Below are 16,928 nucleotides of genomic sequence, written 5' to 3'. Positions count from 1 at the left end.
ATCTCAAATGACATCACTGATGACATCACTGATGACATCATCCAGTGAATGTGTGTTTTTCTGAAAATTAAATATGTTTTATATATGTATATCTCAAGGTCAATGGAAGAATAAATGGGTATATAAGTGTCTAAATGGATGCTTTGTTTTTGAAAAATTGATTGTGTAACTGACTGATTAAGTGTATCATAGTGAATACATGGCTTACTGAGTAATGTTTAAATATGATAATATCTGTATCAGTCTCTCACTTTATGTATAAGTGGCTGCATGGGTTGGTGAGTAGCTTCATGGGTGTCTATATAGGTTATTAGTTGTTTTTTTGAGTATCAGTCTGAGTGTCTGTATGGTTCGGTGGGGGGTATTATGTAGTGCATAGGTGCATGAATGAGTGATTCACTGTTTGTATGTGTTGAAGACAGCATGTGTGCAGGACTGTATGGGTGGATGAGTGTGTGTATGGGTGTGTTAGTGAGTGAATGACTGTCTCAATAGTGTCTTTATGAGTAACTACATATTTATTAAACTAGTATACGTGACTATTGGTGTATATAAGTGAGTATATGTGAGAGTGAGAGATTGAAAGAGTTCCTGTATGAATAAGTATGTGTTTCTATAAGTGATTGTTTATAAGACTAAGTATGTGTAAGTTTCCGTAGAAGTAAGTGTGGTGGTATGTGTATAACTGCATAAGCTAATAAATGGATGTTTGATTCTTTATTAGCATGAGTGACTATGTGTGTGAGTAACTCTATGGATGAGTGGCATTGTGTAACAGGATGTATAGGTGTATGAGTACATATGATGAGTGAGTGCATGTATGAGTGACTGTATAGGACTGTTGGTGAATGAGTGGATGTGTATGTGGTTCTTAGAATTACTTAAGAGGTTCTTGTAACTGGTATTGGTATGTCCATTGTTTTGAAAATGTTAGTCTCTATTTTTGAATGTGTGTATCAAAGGTTATATTAGGGGAAGAGGAGGTCTGCCACTCTATCACAAGGATGATGTCATCAGTGATGTCATCAGTGATGTCATCAGTGATGTCATTTGAGATGTCATCAGTGATGTCAGTGACCATGTCATGAGTGATGTAATATGTGACGTCATCAGTAGTGCATTGCGGGCGCGCGAGTTATAGTTAGCTGAACTAACTATAACGGGGGAATTTCATTGGTTTTTTACGAGTGAAATGTCCAGCTAACTATAACATGTGTGAAACCTTTGGTTTTTTCATTGAATTTCTAAGGTTTTTTAAATGCTAATTCCTAACTATAACGTGTGTGAAACCCATGGTTTTTTCAGTGAATATATATATATATATATATATATATATATATATATATATATATACACATATACATATACATATATATATATATATTCCCAAATGTATTAAGTATAACAACCACCACCGAGCTTTTCATTCACCAGATCTTATTTATTTGGTAACGCGTTTCGCCTGACACAGCAGGCTTGATCACACAAAGAGTGGTGGGATGAATACACGTTTATACTTTCAGGGAATCAAAACAGAAAACGGACAGCATACAAACTAGTATCAACCAAGTATGTTAGTTTGGCGACCATTTTAAGCTAGTCAAAGATAGAAATAAAGCATATGTTCAGTCTAGTGCTGTATATGTCCTAACACATGTTATGCTTAGTTTTTGAACTATTGAATTCATAGTTTCAATCAGACCTATAATTGGTCCTCAGTGTTACACATGTTAATTGATATCCATTATGCATAGTAGCAAAAAAGATAACCTATATTCAGTCTAGTGCTGTGTAGGTCCCAGTACATGTTGTTCTCCGCATCTAAACTGTTAGATTCAGTTCAACCTATTTTGTGTCCTCAATATATACTATACATAATAATTCACTAATTATTAAGCATAGTGCTTTTTGATAAGCATACACATGAGGCAATGTGCTATTATGTACATAATAGTTAGTTTAAGCTATACGAGTTCATGAAACAGTGTCAGTATTATTGTCCGTTGTAGAATCATTCTCCTTAAAAAACGTGACATGATTTATCCCTACTCAACCAAAAAGATCCACACCCAGATCAACAAAATTTAAATTCTGTGCTACCTGTCATGTGATTCAATTTTCTGTTCTGGAAGAAAAGGGTAGGGGTATGTTACGATTCCCTTCCGGAGTCGGCCCCTTCCTTTCCTCCTGAAAATAAAACAAATTACAGAATTATTAGATTACACTTTTACACATTAAAATTGTACTCAAATACCTCTTAGTACACAAACGTACAGATCAATAAGATATACAGAATATACCATCAAATGAATGTTATTCTCGTAAATGCACACTCAATTCTTCGTCTTGATTTAATCCTCCTGGATATTTACTTTGTAAGTTAATGATGTGCCAAGACTCCCTCTGTCTTAATTGTAGTTCTCTGTTACCACCCCTTCTATTGTACTCTATCTGTTCGATTGCAAAGGAAGATAAGAGTGAGTTGTTGGATAGGTGGTACTTGGCAAAATGTCTTGCCACAGGGTAGTGTGGATCTTTGTTCTTGATAGCTCGCATATGTTCCAACACTCTCTTTTTTGCTGCCAGAGTGGTACTTCCCACATATCTTAAGTGGCAAGGACATTCGAGGACATAAATGACAAATGTGGTTCCACATGTAAGGAATTGTTCGATATTTCTTTCACCTACAGGTGTACTGTATTTTTTCCGCATGTGGCTGCTGCGGCACGCTCTACAGTGACCACACGGAAAAAATCCTTTTAAATTAAGGCGTGTGCTTTTTTGGGGTTTGGAAATATCACCTTTCATCAGAATATCTTTCAGATTTCTGCTTTTCCTGTAAGTGATTAGTGGACGTGTAGGTAAATCCTTTACCAAGCTGGGTTCAGTTTTCAATGTATTCCAGTTTTTATTCAAAATTTTGGCAATGTTTTTGGATTCTGCATTAAATGTGAGGATAACCCTAGGTTGGTTAGTCCCTTCTTTTTCCTCCTCAGGTTTTTCTAGCAGAGTTGTTTCTCTCGAGATGTTTTTCACTTTTTCTACCGCTCTATCTAGCACCCATTTGGGATATCCCCTCTCTTTGAATCTTTCAAGCATTACATTTTGTTCTATGCAGAAATCTTCCATGGTACTGCAGTTTCTTCTTGCCCTGAGCAGTTCTCCAAATGGAATACTCCATTTTAAGGTTTCAGGGTGGCTGCTCAGGGCATGAAGAAGACTGTTCCCTGCTGTTTCTTTTCTGTGCAGTTTGGTGCAGATTTTGTTCTGGCGGATTTCCACAGTAACATCTAGAAATTCAATGGCTACCTTACTTATATTATATGTCAATCTCAAGTTGTAATCATTGACATTCAAGTTGTTTATGAATGCAATAGCTGATTGTTTTTCGTACATGTGGTCGTATTTGTGACTATATGTTAGGATTCTCCCACTCTCATAGTCACAGCAATCTCGATGTAGCTTCCGTTGTTTTCTTGCCTTGATATCTTCTTCATGTCATTTTAATCTTCCTTTGAGATCTGTCATGAATTTGCTCACGGCTTCCTGTTCTTTATGTTCTTTATGTTCTTTATGTAATATATATTCTTCGAATATATATTACACCTAGCCATGAATCCCCTAATCCTTCAATGCTCCAGGAATGGGCAGAAAACTCAGCCTCAAGCTCCAAACGCATGTTATTGATCCTAATTAAATATGCCTGGGAAGACAGAGAGGCAATAATGACTGAATTGAAAACCTTAGAAGAGGAAATAATGAAACATAAAGAACAGGAAGCCGTGAGCAAATTCATGACAGATCTCAAAGGAAGATTAAAACGACATGAAGAAGATATCAAGGCAAGAAAACAACGGAAGCTACATCGAGATTGCTGTGACTATGAGAGTGGGAGAATCCTAACATATAGTCACAAATACGACCACATGTACGAAAAACTTGCACAAGGAGTAACAATTGAGGAGGTAGCCAGAGTCCCAAGTGCCGCTAGTTCTATAACTAGCAGTGATCCAGAAGGAGATGCACAGGAAGGAGGTACCAACGAATCAACAACTGTAATAAGACAACAGACTAATTTTTTAGAGGAATATCGCCTCATGAGCACAGGGAGGCAGATTCCGAGAACAGTACAACCACCGAAAACGAGAGGGAGAGGTCGAGGACTCCAAACAAGAGGAAGAGGAAGAAACAAGGAAGAAACTGGCGAAGAAGACAGCGAATCCGACAGAGAATCAAGAAGAGGGCGAGGACGTGGATACAGACCAATGGGAAACAAGAAGAGTGGTCAAACACAACAGAAACAATGAATGATACAATGGTAAACAAAACTATTGTGAACTTATCATACAGACCACTTAGCATTATAGAAAAAAGAACACTATGCCTTGGTCTCTCATTTTGTCCCACAGGGAACTTCAATTACCCAGAAACTAGAATTGACATTTTTAAATTTATACGCAAGCTAAAGCTAAAAAAATGGCACAACAACAGATGGGTAAGACCACCTAATGAAAGTAACAATAGCTCTATGGGAATAGATGATATACCTTATACCAACATAGGAGACCTTAACACGTTGACAACATTAGTGGATCTGTATGATGATCCTGAGTGTATGACAAATGTAGAGGAAGAAATTGTTACTGATTGTCCAGCTAAAACAGGATTTAAACCTAAATCAGTTTTCTATCCCACGACACCGCACGACAACATAGATGCTTTCCACGAAACAGTAATTAAAGATCTAGTTACTTTCCGCATGCAAACTAAGAAACCCTCTTACAAGCAACCCACAATGAATTTCACTAAAAACCAATGGGAATTTGTAAAATCATTAGCAGAAGACGACAACATAATAATTCGTCCAGCAGACAAGGGCGGTAATATCGTCTTATGGGATCGCAGTCTGTACATTAAAGAAGCACTCAAGCAATTGAATGATGATAACTATTATGTGACAAGTAATATGGAAGAATATAATGACAGCATAATAAAAATTTGGGCAATGTTAACGGCATGGAAAGACCAAGGCCTCATACAATGGGAAGAATTCTGTTACTTGAAAAAAGATTATCCCAAGTTACCTAGTTTCTACCTATTGCCTAAAATCCATAAAAATGCCACTTTACCGCCAGGGAGACCAATAGTATCATCGATTGGTTGTGTTTCAGAACATATTTCTAAATATGTAGATTATTTTCTACGAGAGTACGTTGTAACTCTTCCTTCATACACTAAAGACACCAAGGATTTTCTTGGCAAAATAAATGATATTGTGTGGGAAGAGGATTATCAACTGATTACAATGGATGTAAATTCACTCTATTCCATAATTGACCATGAATTGGGGTTAAAATGTTGTTTTCACTATTTGGAAAGAAGAAAAATTTGCTTTTTGGACCACACTATGACATTGCTAGAAATGATAAGATTCTGTCTAACACATAACATTTTTTTGTTTAATGATCAAATGTTTAAACAGGTCCTCGGTACTGCTATGGGGACTTGTTTTGCCCCAAGCTTTGCTAATCTTTTTCTTGGGGTATGGGAAGAAGAGGTACAGAGAAATATTACCCAAACAGAGTCAGGAGAGAAAATAATTAAATGGCTTAGGTACATCGACGACCTCTTTATTATATGGAAGGGAGATGAACAATCAGCTATTGCATTCATAAACAACTTGAATGTCAATGATTACAACTTGAGATTGACATATAATATAAGTAAGGTAGCCATTGAATTTCTAGATGTTACTGTGGAAATCCGCCAGAACAAAATCTGCACCAAACTGCACAGAAAAGAAACAGCAGGGAACAGTCTTCTTCATGCCCTGAGCAGCCACCCTGACACCTTAAAATGGAGTATTCCATTTGGAGAACTGCTCAGGGCAAGAAGAAACTGCAGTACCATGGAAGATTTCTGCATAGAACAAAATGTAATGCTTGAAAGATTCAAAGAGAGGGGATATCCCAAATGGGTGCTAGATAGAGCGGTAGAAAAAGTGAAAAACATCTCGAGAGAAACAACTCTGCTAGAAAAACCTGAGGAGGAAAAAGAAGGGACTAACCAACCTAGGGTTATCCTCACATTTAATGCAGAATCCAAAAACATTGCCAAAATTTTGAAAACTGGAATACATTGAAAACTGAACCCAGCTTGGTAAAGGATTTACCTACACGTCCACTAATCACTTACAGGAAAAGCAGAAATCTGAAAGATATTCTGATGAAAGGTGATATTTCCAAACCCCAAAAAAGCACACGCCTTAATTTAAAAGGATTTTGTCCGTGTGGTCACTGTGGAGCGTGCCGCAGCAGCCACATGCGGAAAAAATACAGTACACCTGTAGGTGAAAGAAATATCGAACAATTCCTTACATGTGGAACCACATTTGTCATTTGTGTCCTCGAATGTCCTTGCCACTTAAGATATGTGGTAAGTACCACTCTGGCAGCAAAAAAGAGAGTGTTGGAACATATGCGAGCTATCAAGAACAAAGATCCACACTACCCTGTGGCAAGACATTTTGCCAAGTACCACCTATCCAACAACTCACTCTTATCTTTCTTTGCAATCGAACAGATAGAGTACAATAGAAGGGGTGGTAACAGAGAACTACAATTAAGACAGAGGGAGTCTTGGCACATCATTAACTTACAAAGTAAATATCCAGGAGGATTAAATCAAGACGAAGAATTGAGTGTGCATTTACGAGAATAACATTCATTTGATGGTATATTCTGTATATCTTATTGATCTGTACGTTTGTGTACTAAGAGGTATTTGAGTACAATTTTAATGTGTAAAAGTGTAATCTAATAATTTTGTAATTTGTTTTATTTTCAGGAGGAAAGGAAGGGGCCGACTCCGGAAGGGAATCGTAACATACCCCTACCCTTTTCTTCCAGAACAGAAAATTGAATCACATGACAGATAAGAGAACCTCCATATTCCTAACGATATGTTTTAGTTCTTCTCTGTAATGTATAGACTATATAGGGTAAAGGTAGCACAGAATTTAAATTTTGTTGATCTGGGTGTGGATCTTTTTGGTTGAGTAGGGATAAATCATGTCACGTTTTTTAAGGAGAATGATTCTACAACGGACAATAATACTGACACTGTTTCATGAACTCGTATAGCTTAAACTAACTATTATGTACATAATAGCACATTGCCTCATGTGTATGCTTATCAAAAAGCACTATGCTTAATGAATAGTGAATTATTATGTATAGTATATATTGAGGACACAAAATAGGTCGAACTGAATCTAACAGTTTAGATGCGGAGAACAACATGTACTGGGACCTACACAGCACTAGACTGAATATAGGTTATCTTTTTTGCTACTATGCATAATGGATATCAATTAACATGTGTAACACTGAGGACCAATTATAGGTCTGATTGAAACTATGAATTCAATAGTTCAAAAACTAAGAATAACATGTGTTAGGACATATACAGCACTAGACTGAACATATGCTTTATTTCTATCTTTGACTAGCTTAAAATGGTCGCCAAACTAACATACTTGGTTGATACTAGTTTGTATGCTGTCCGTTTTCTGTTTTGATTCCCTGAAAGTATAAACGTGTATTCATCCCACCACTCTTTGTGTGATCAAGCCTGCTGTGTCAGGCGAAACGCGTTACCAAATAAATAAGATCTGGTGAATGAAAAGCTCGGTGGTGGTCGTTATACTTAATACATTTGGGAATCCTAAAGTCGGCGCGCTCCGCCGACGCCGAACGACCTGCCTGCCTTGGGCGAGGGGAGACAGAAGGAGCAATCTGGAATGAATATATATATATATATATATATATATATATATAGAGAGAGAGAGAGAGAGAGGGAGAGAGAGATATATCTCACTGCTCCTGGGCACCTTTGTTAACCGATCACTCGTATGGCGGGTGCTTCTCACACGGTGGTGCTCCGTGTTATATGAAAGCTCCAATACTCTCTACCATCCGGACAAAGTGACAGCACTTGCGGGGTTAGGTATCGCAACCTCGTTTTAATTCAGATTTACAGCACTTTGAAACAAACGCGTTTCGGGATGTCTTTTCCTCAGTGTTTGCGTTTCACACTGAGAGGTGCCATTTTTAAATACCAGAACTGATCAAAACATGGAAACAAAGGACAATCACGCCACAAAGTTTGAAAGGCGCCATCTTGGAGTGTACATGATTAAAAGAATTAATCTGTAAAAGCCATGATTGCAATATTTACAAAGTTCTCTGTGCGGCGTTATTTCTTATAAAGCATTGATATATGCCATACAGACGCAGTTAAGTTTTACGCGCCATTCCTCATAGTGTGTTCAATTCACACAACCCTCATTTGTAGATACAAATGTACAATATTTACAAAGAGTTGTGTATGTGTTTCATTTCATAACGCTAGTTGCCGTATTGATAAGGCACCATGAATATATATTATAATATTTACATTCAAACGTGTAATGTTTCACTGAACCATACATATTCTGGACTTCCTATAGTCCTACTACAATGTTTCCATCGTTAATCCCATTCAAGCCATGTATCGGCTAATTAGAAATTACCTTTTTCATGTTACAAGGAAAGAAAACAATACATAAAACAATAAATCATTTTCGCAGGCAATTAAATATATAGACAGAATTGATATGAAAATTAGTCAAAGAAGCATTGGTATATCTTTCCTAGATCCCTAGGTGTGATATTAATTCTTCCCCACTATTTAATCCATTTGGAGTCTTCGTTTGTAAATCAATGATATAACGTGACTCTAATCTCCTTAATCTTGCTACTCTGTCTCCTCCACTGATACTAAGTCTACATACAGACTGAAATACTGTAACAGATCTCTGTTGCTTTGATGTTTAACAGCAAAATGTTTAGCGACTGGATAGCTCAGATCTTTATTTGCTATCGCGCTCAATCGTAAGACCATAAACAAATTCATGACATGCCAAACCAGTTATGCTGCCTATTGCCTGGTGTGCCCTTGCAGCCTATGGTATGTCGGCAGCACAATACACAGTGTCAAAATAAGAGTTTTGGAACATATGCATGCGATAGCAAATAAAGGTCTGAGCTATCCAGTCGCTAAACATTGTTTTTTTTCTGTGAATATATATATATATATATATATATACATACACACACACACACACACACACACACACACATTTATGCATATACACAAAAAAATGCAGATAGAGAACTCTGTGTAGTTTTCACCATACAACATCAACACCGAATCTGCTCACCTCTCATGTCTGTTTTTCTAGCACAGATTTTAAGCATAGGATTAACACAGTGCCATGAACGCTGAGCTAGAAAGAGACAAAGCCTTTTTCCATTTTTACAGCAAAGTCTTTAAGCATAGGATTAGCAAGTATCATCCACGTCTAGCTGTAAAATGACAAATGCCTTTTACCATTTAAGGCACAGTATTACAGCTTTGGATTGGTAAAATAAAATCCAAGCCAACCTGGAATGCATAAAAGCAACCTGTGACATGTTTGTTGCTCTTGTTAGAGCTCTTTGGAGAGGTGTAGCTTTGCCTAGACACAAGGGAGCACCCAGTATAAGTCAAAACAATACCCTTTCAGGCCAAGAGTGCCACATAAATTATACAAAAAACTGCAGGGGACTCTGAGTAGTTCCCAGGTTTAGGCGAGGAGCAGTTTATATAGATTAGGATATAACAGGTTTGCCACTTTGGAATTACATAGCTTAGACCAGGAGGGTCTCATGTGCCGATGACTGTTGAAACCTAATGTCGACAACTATTCCACATTAGTTTAAAAACAAATCTCTAATTGTTTTTCTTTATAGAGAAAAATGCTTTTAGTCAACACTTTATTTGTGGCCTACTGTAATTGCACTGATTATTGCCACTTACATATGTATGAACTTTGAAAACGACAATAGTGCAGCATACATCAGTATATGCTATTGCTCATTCCCTATGTGCATATGCACTAGAAATGCTCCTCATTTAGTAGTGAAATTGTTTTTTTTCAATTTAATTGATTTAAATGTATTATATATCTGTCACAGACTACACCATTTGAAATGTATGGATCCTTTATTTGATGAAGGTTAATTTAGTTTACTAGTTGGAGTCATTTGATACCAACCTCCTGACATTGTCCTTAATTGTTTCCACAAACTATTGCTTCAGGACCTCCCTGTGAACCCATAGTACAAGTATGGCATAGAAATCAGATACAGAGTAACAGTCAATAATTGACTGGAGGATATCTGAGTCAGGTAGGTAAATCCAGTCGATGTTATGTGTGTCTGTTTTCCAGAATTCATACACACTAACCTGTGTATCAGAATACCAGCATGAGCGATAAATATCCTGCACTGCAGCCACTCTACAGTGGAGTTCAAGAAAAGCATACAGAGAATAATAGAGAGAGTGGTAATTTGTTTTGGCAATGAGAGGTATGACTCCCGAATGTTGATTCCAAAATATTGCTTGACCATAATATTGTGGTCAAAATATAGGAACTACAAAATGATTGAGGGATGAGATATAAAGGAGAAGTACACATTTTATTTTACATTTATTTTGATAATTAAAATACTGTTTTCTAGAATATCTGGGTATAACATTGCTTTAATGTATATTGCTGTGAATGTAATATTCTTACATTTTTTATATCAATATATGTTATATTAATTTTTATTAATATGATACAAAAAATCCTATTGTATATTTTATTGTACTAATGTGGGTAATGTATTTTTATTTAAAAAAACATTTAGTGGCCTATTCAAAAACTGCATTTTATAGTTCTATAATAGTGCTACTTATGTACAACAAACTGCCATTCACAAACCTAAGTGTGGAGAACTCCATCACCTCCACATCTATTTTTATGTGAGTAGATCTCTGATCCAACTGCAGAGATCTCCAAACATGTACGTATAAGTTGAAAAAAGGGGTGGGTCCAGAAAACCTTGCACCCTGTGGCGGACACCCCATGGTGCCTGCCACACTGTGCATGGTTAGAAAGAGGGGACCCATGGGTACCCCCAAGGGCCTAACCAGAGGTCCCCTGCTATGGACCCCCTAAGTCGGTTTGCGACAGCCGATCTGTGTCGGACTGACTGAGTAGGATCAGCTTTCCGAATTCAATGTCGTAATAGGTCGGACTGACACCCAGCCCACAGAGCACTACAATTTGGCTCTGACCGACTTGGACTCTTCAAATGCCAGTCGGAACCAATTCGGAATGACTGACCGACTACCTTGTATATTAATCGGTAGGTCAGAAATGTTTCCTAGTCGGTCAGAAACTTGGCTTCCCACACAGGTTCTGCCAAACCAAATGCCATACGGAGCCTCTCTGACCAACATTGTAATGAGGCTCTAAATGTACTCCAGCTCAGACCTGGAGTAAATCCAGCACCACATATGGCCAGTCACTTGTACTACAACACTCTCCCATAGAAATTAATGGAGGCAGGGACCTAAATTAATAACCCATAGGAACAAATGTTGTAATATATTATTTTATTTCATCTTTTGAAAGATACGTTTACATTTAACTAAATGGTAAAAAGGTTTATACAAAAATGTAAACTTAATTGATTTTTAAAAGATTCAATAGTATTTGTATTTTAAAAAAACACTTTATTTTTTAAAATAATTAAATTAGCTTTAATTCATTCTATACATAACTTAGTCATTTGTGTTACATTATAAATAAAAATACACATTGTAATGTATTTAAGTGATTTTTAAAATAAATCTATAAAAAATAATGTAAATTTAATATATTTAAACTACCTAAATATTTAATTCAAAATTAGGTTAAATGTGCTGTATATTCTTTTATGTTTTACATTTAAAATAAATATATAAAATTAATTTACATTAATATTTAGCATGAAAATATTTTTACTACTTTTTAAAGTTTATACTGTACTTTAAAGTTTACTCTAACCTAGGGAGATCTCTGTCCTGATAGCGGAGACCTTCACCTGCTTGTATAAAGTTACTAGTAGTAACTTTACATTTGTAAAGTTTGCTCCACCATCCATTTCAACAGATGGAAACATGCCGGCTTGGACTTGATCAAAAATGTAAACTCTGAAATGGTGACTAGCCAAAAGTAGTAAGTTTACTACAAAGGGGCCGATTCCGATGTCGGACGGACTTAGGTACGTCCGACATCGGTCAGGAGCCATAACCAACCGACCTGCTGTCATCGGTTACGGCCCTGCAAGTACGATGCGACCGAACAGGGTTCAGTCGCACTCGTATGCTTCACAAGGCAAGCATGCATTCCGAGCGGAATGCATGCTTGCATTGTGAAAAGCAGGGGTGCAGTTCATCCCTGCACCATTCGGCAGCCTTGCACCGATGGAGGCCCTACTGGGGCACCCCAAAGACAGTTTCCGACTGCCTTTTTATGCCAGAAAGACAAGCACGAAAAGGCAGTGAAAAACTGCCATCATAGCCCCTCGGTCGCAAAGAGGCAGCCAGGGGGGTACTGAGGGATTTCCAGACGGCGGACGGGCTCTCCAAGCCTGTCGTCCACCATCCGGAAATCCGAGTCGGATACCTTTCTGACCGAGCCCATCAGAATTGTTCGGTCGGAAAGGAATCCAGCCAACATGTTCTGATTTGGTCGTAAGGGCTCCGACCATCGTTCGGAACCCTTCCGGCCGAAATCGGAATCAGACCCAAAGTGTAAGAGTAAATTTACAAGTGTAAATTTACATTTGTAAGTAGGTTCCTACCTAATTAATATTACATTATAATAAATGTAATTATGGTATTCATGTGATTGGCTTTTCTTTACATGTTTACTTATCGTATTTTTTAAACCTATTCATACGATTTCAGGTTGTGGATTTGTTAGGTAGAGTTTCATTTAAAACCTACTTATTTCATATTATAACATTTGTTTAGATTTTTTAAATTAATGTATAGCTAATGATTTAAGTATTTCATAAAATTGGACAAATTATTCAATAACATAATAGGTTCATTAATAATATTTTCTCAAACAAAAATGAGTCATGAATTTTTTAGGGAGACTAAATCGGCAACATATCATTATTTGGAAAAATAATTTGCATAACAAGATGGATGATTACGGGGGTTTTAAAAAATGTTTGTATTTATTTAAAATACTTTCTTTTCCAAATACTTCTTGTATTTATTTGAGTTTTAAATAGTTTTTTAAAGGAAATGTATATATAGCCCCTTTAACGTTTATCTATCTATCTATCTATCTATCTATCTATCTATCTATCTATCTATCTATCTATCTATCTATCTATCTATCTATCTATCTATCTATCTATCTATCTATCTATCTATCTATCTATCTATCTATCTATCTATCTATCTATCTATCTATCTATCTATCTATCTATCTATCTATCTATCTATCTATCTATCTATCTATCTATCTATCTATCTATCTATCTATCTATCTATCTATTTATCTATCCATCTATCTATCTATCTATCCATCTATCTATCCATCTATCTATCTATCTATCTATCTATCTATCTATCTATCTATCTATCTATCTATCTATCTATCTATCTATCTATCTATCTATCTATCTATTTATCTATCTTCGATACATCAATGCAGATTTGATATAGATATTGGGTTTATAGTTGGCTTGATTGAAAGTGGGTGCCACAGTGGGGGTGCTATTTAATGTTGTAGAGTAGATTTAATATACCTGTTTAATCTCCATAGAATAAGTATGGAAATCTATAAGGTGAGCACCAGATATGTTGCCTCCTGTACAGCTAGCCCAGGGTTTAAACGCGCCTTGTGCCAAAATGATTTTATTTAAGTTGTTGATTCTTTTGATGCTGTATTGTGTCTATGTTCTATCTTCTATTATATCTAACAAGGGGACTGATTCAGTTGAGGAGCGCAGGGGCTGGAATTCAATAAACAAGTTACATAAGCAAGATTACCCCTGCGACCATAAATTCAATAAGTTCAATTACTACCCAGGTACTTATCGTCACCCGAGTATCTATTCACTAAAATGAACTATATTACATTCAAACAATTCTAATCCTGGGCAAACAAATAATCAACAGTAAATTGGAACTCTTCAAAGCAAATGATTTTACTTTAATTCACAAATATTATAAATATATATATATGTTCATTATGTTCACACTCTCTTTTTTGTTTTGTGTCTTTCAACAAAATGTCATCCTAATAAATCTTATTACAATTTATGTACATTGTTTATAAACTCTTCGTCAATATACAATCAGAGTTGCTTTAAATCTGTACATAGAAAACAATTTCTCACATCTTCTTGGTCCTAAATATTATTTACAAAGTACAATAGCGTATGACGGGAAAATATTATTACATTATTACACAAACATCACTCAATACATGGTCCAAAGAAAAAATAGAGGGGTCGGAGTCCGCAATAATATAACGTGCAGGTTACGGGATCGAGAACCGGCCCATGATAATGGATATAAATCTGCCTGCGTTTATGAAGAGGAGAACTGCCGGTATCTAAATAAAAAGAAAAACAAGATCCTCGTCATCGTAAGGTAGAGAATTTGCTATTTTTAAAGTAGCTATACGAGTCGCCCCCGGTGTCCCTTTCTTTCTTCCTTTTTATTGTCACTTCGACGGGCATAATGATTCCGTTTAATATTGGAGGTGATAAAATGCGATTCTAAATGAAAAAATAATAGCAATGTATGATGTAGAACCCATCAGTTTCGACAAAGCTGTGCGTAATACACGTATATAAATAGCTGGTTGGGTGCTTTGAGCAGCATCGTTTTTCAGCATCCGGCAGCCTTTATTAGATATGGCAGCTCTGGCCTGAGCGAATGAGTTAACATTGCATGTCTTTATGGATAATGGCCAACACCCATGACGAGAAAGGCTTTTTGGAGAGTACTATTGAACATGAGATTGGAAATTAGCAAGCGAAGGGATAAGCAGCAAACCTAGGGGCTCTCGCTATCACTCTATAAGATGTACTCTTTTTAACTTTCAGAGAGCGAGTACCCACAGGCAACGGTTGCTGACCCACATTGAAGAAATTAACTGGTAGCCTTTGAAATTGATACACCCTACCCCTTCTACTCCATCGTACAGGTACGATCACAATGTGTTTCCCGCTGTCACTTGGTAAAATAAAATATACTAGTCACTAGATTAATTCTTCTTATACTTTTCACTTTTTAGTGTCCTACATTAAATATCCCAGCCCTGAGGAAGACCTTCCATGAATTTATCTGGTCCTCACCTGAAGGTCGAAAAGCGTCGGCAAACCCCCCCCCCCTTCCCTCACTTAATTCTTCTTCCCACCACATGGTCAAGAGTTGCAACATGCTATAATTAGTTGAAGATAACATTGAATGTGTAGGCGAACTTATTGATTGAGGTTCACTGTGATACACGTTATATTATTGTGGACTCTGACCCCTCTATTTTTTCTTTGGACCATGTATTGAGTGATGTTTGTGTAATAATGTAATAATATTTTCCCGTCATACGCTATTGTACTTTGTAAATAATATTTAGGACCAAGAAGATGTGAGAAATTGTTTTCTATGTACAGATTTAAAGCGATTCTGATTGTATATTGACGAAAGGTTTATAAACAATGTACATGAATTGTAATAAGATTTATTAGGATGACATTTTATTGAAAGACACAAAACAAAAAAGAGAGTGTGAACATAATGAATATATATATATATTTATAATATTTGTGAATTAAAGTAAATTAATTTGCTTTGAAGAGTTTCAATTTACTGTTGATTATTTGTTTGCCCACAGAGTCACAGGATTAGAATTGTTTGAATGTAATATAGTTCATTTTAGTGAACAGATATTCGGGTAATAATTGAACTTATTGAATGTATGTTCTATCTTCAGCATTATTGATTGTATTTAAAGGAAAGTGGCCTGGTAGCAATTGTTTCCAGGTGTGAGCCTAAATGTGTGGTTCAGTGTTTTGCGTTGTTGCCTAAATAGACAGATTTTATTCAAGCTATTTCTTTTGGAGTACCTACATTTTTTCGCTTGATGAGCTTTGTTTCTTGATAATTAATAGGTGTTGCTTGAATGTCGTCATGCACAAGGCATGGAGGTCTAGTCAACATAAAAATTTCAGGTACTCAACCCAATGGTGAACCCAGATCTATATATATATTTATAGTACAAGAGGGGTATAGCTATAGATATATACTTGGATATTGCTATAGCTAGAGATTCAAAGTGCTTAATTGAGTGGGTGGTTTACGGAGCTTGGCAGCGGCATATAATTGTCAACACCGGTGCTTGTGACAGTCTGCCACAAGTTGGCACTGTCTGACTAATTTAGAGATAACCACAGCAACAGTTAATTAATAATTCAGCATACATAAAAAATGACTATTACCTTCCACCCAAGCCATTCTCTGGGGGTCCTGGAATCATTCAAATTGTCACACGTTTGCAAAGGTTTGTAGTTGTGTTGTTACTATCATTAGCAGCATGGCAGGGGCAATGTGTGGTGCAAATTAAGCACTGAATACATCTATACATATATATATATATATATATATATATATATATATATATATATATATATATATATATATATATATATATATATATATATATATATATAAATATAGCTCTAGATATATAGATATAGATATAGAAATAGATACAGAGATATAGATTAGGGTTCACCATTGGTTTCCTTGAAAGCGCGTGCCTAAGTGAGTTGTGTGTATCTGTGAATACGTTTGATCCACGGACAAACAATTCTTGTAGAGGCCCGCTTAAATGCTAAAAATGAGTTTATTTGCTCACAGAATGTGCAGCGAAAAACACCAACTTATGTTTCTTATAAGAACCTTTCTCCCAGAGTCGTTTCCTAAGTCCTTCATCTATTTTCAGA

This window comes from Triturus cristatus, chromosome 9 (genome assembly GCF_964204655.1).
Source record: "Triturus cristatus chromosome 9, aTriCri1.1, whole genome shotgun sequence".
In the NCBI taxonomy this organism is placed as follows: Eukaryota; Metazoa; Chordata; class Amphibia; order Caudata; family Salamandridae; genus Triturus; species Triturus cristatus.
This window is presented reverse-complemented; position numbering follows the sequence as displayed.